Genomic DNA, 2,280 nt, shown 5'->3' on the forward strand with positions numbered 1-2,280 from the left:
GACGACCTCTTTTGCTGGAACACACATTGACAACGTGTGCAACTGACTGCAGCAGAGATTTAACTTCTTAAGGTGACTGAGACTGAGTGGAGAGAGCAGCCAGATCACGCTGTGTTTAACTGCACAATCCTACAGAGCAGCATTAGATATGGAATCACACCTTCTTAATCTTAGTGCAATAAATACACCAGCACCTTCATTTATAGTTTCTTCAACTGCTGTACTGTCAGTGTTATGTTTTAAGATGCAGCAGCAGGTTGTAGCACTGTGCCCAGTCTTTGTGCACGAGGGGGACGTGGTCATGTTGAAACAAAGCCACAATAACCTTCTTCTGTTATCTTATTTTATCTTGTAATCTTGAACCCAAACAGGTTTAATAAAACCTCTCTGCTGCTCCATTCATTCCCTCTGAGCTTTTTTTTAAACAAAGGTTTCTTATACTTATATATAGATTTTTTTGGATGCTTAATAAGAGGCTCCACTTTGATATCATGCATGCATTTTCACTATTTCAAGCCATATTTCCAGAAGCTTTAAGGTTTCCCTTTATTGAAACTAAAGGCCCAAACCAGGAATCATAAAACAGTGACAGTGAGTTCAAAGACTTTAAATATCAGAAAGTAAAACGCAGAACTACCGGTTGCAGAATCAGTTTTCCCTGCACAGGTTGAGGGAATTTACTTTATATTACGTGGTCTATCTGAAGTTGTTTGATGGGTTTTTTCAGCTGAACTTATGTCAGCTAAAAAACTGAAAATTTCATATAAAAAAAGCCTAAAAGTGCTTCATCTTGCAACATTAGCTGCCGCCCTCCCTCAGCGACACTTTCCACAAGACTGGTGGGAACCTACCTGTGTGTGTGTGTGTGTGTGTGTGTGTGTGTGTGACTAACAGTGAGTTGTTTCCCTGAAATGAACCTCTGTGGTTTCACTGCTAACACTCAGCACTCTGTTTTTCCATCCGCAACAAACACGCACAAACGTACACACAGTTTAGGCAGCAGACTACTACAACCTCACACAAACTGATCCGGGAGATGTTTCAGGTCACTCAGATCAACTGTTTCGATGTGCAGGTGGACAGTGTTTAATTTGATTTTATTATGATGATTGACACAAGTAAAAACTGAAATATTGGCAACAAATCAGCCTGATTTTAAGGCCTGATGTACAGACGGGTGAAATAAAGGAAACGCCTGAATTAATGAGTGAAGGAACAAAGTTCACTGCATGCTACAACTATCCAATCATGTTCCTGGCATTAATGAAATACTGAGCCGATAAAGTCACCTGCAAACGGCGAGCCAGCTGGAGTCTGGATGAAGTAAGCCGACAATATTCTGCTATAAACGCCATTTATAAGCTAACGTTAGGTAGTGTTGCACGCTGTCGGTTCTGTAGTGGAGCGGAGAGAGAAGCTGCGTAAACACCACATCCTTTAGATTTTTGTGGAAACTTTGACTTCTTGACTTTGACAGTTGAGGAAAAAGAGAAGTCTCATTTCAAATTATTGGCAATAAAAAGCGATTAATACATAAAATGCTTCAGAATCTAAATAAATAAATGTAAATATAGTGTATTATGTAGTAAATAGAGACTTTTCATTACTAATTTTAATTGAATTTGTTGCTAAGAGGGCCACAACTATTACTTTTCATTATTGATTACCCTGCTGATTATTCTCTCGATTAAAAAATGACAGATTTTTTAAAAACGACATATTTATGAGGTGTTTTTAAACATTTACAGCTTCAGTAGAATATATCTGATATCTAACTTCCCATCTGACGCTACACGAGACTGAACCCTGACCTGAAGGGCCTCGCTGTCCGGGGCTCCGCCTTCCTCCGGGATCCTGTAGAGAGGAGAACGAAAGCTGGACTGATACTCTGTCAACATCCTGTCAGACAGACAGACGACGTCATAAACGTAATGAATTCACAGATACACAATGACACACACACACACACACACACACACACAGAAACACACCTGGGTCCTCTCTGCACCTGAGGAGGAGGAGGGGGCGTGGCATCATCTGGTTCGGGGTGGAGCTTCTTCTCTGACTCCTCCCTCCTCTTTTTATTGGCCTGAAGATGAAAACAGCTCAGTCAGGACTTAAAGGAGAATCTATTCCATCTATAAATGTAATATAATGTTCACAGGTACGTTTTTATTTATTATATAGTGTAACATCACCTGAACTTTAGAATGAGTCGTTTTTATTTACAGACACCCCAGGCCCAACATAGATAGTGCCTTATTAGTGCCCTATTTGTGC

At 40.2% G+C, this 2,280-nt stretch overlaps 1 protein-coding gene and 1 long non-coding RNA gene across 2 annotated transcripts in view; one reads left to right on the plus strand and one right to left on the minus strand.

The window, feature by feature from the left end:
- LOC118339928 overlaps window positions 1–2,090 on the minus strand; it is a 4,650-nt gene extending 2,560 nt beyond the window's left edge. The window contains exons 1-2 of the long non-coding RNA XR_004797339.1: window positions 1,992–2,090; window positions 1,812–1,854 (exon numbers count right to left, since the gene is read on the minus strand). This is a non-coding gene — a long non-coding RNA (uncharacterized LOC118339928). The remainder of the gene's footprint in view (window positions 1–1,811; window positions 1,855–1,991) is intronic.
- mdm1 (Mdm1 nuclear protein) overlaps window positions 1–2,280 on the plus strand; it is a 10,939-nt gene that overhangs the window by 5,815 nt on the left and 2,844 nt on the right. The gene's annotated exons all lie outside the window — the stretch shown is intronic.

Source organism: Morone saxatilis, unplaced genomic scaffold, assembly GCF_004916995.1.
Source record: "Morone saxatilis isolate NCDOM2014 unplaced genomic scaffold, NCSU_SB_2.0 Contig10, whole genome shotgun sequence".
Lineage (NCBI taxonomy): Eukaryota > Metazoa > Chordata > Actinopteri > Moronidae > Morone > Morone saxatilis.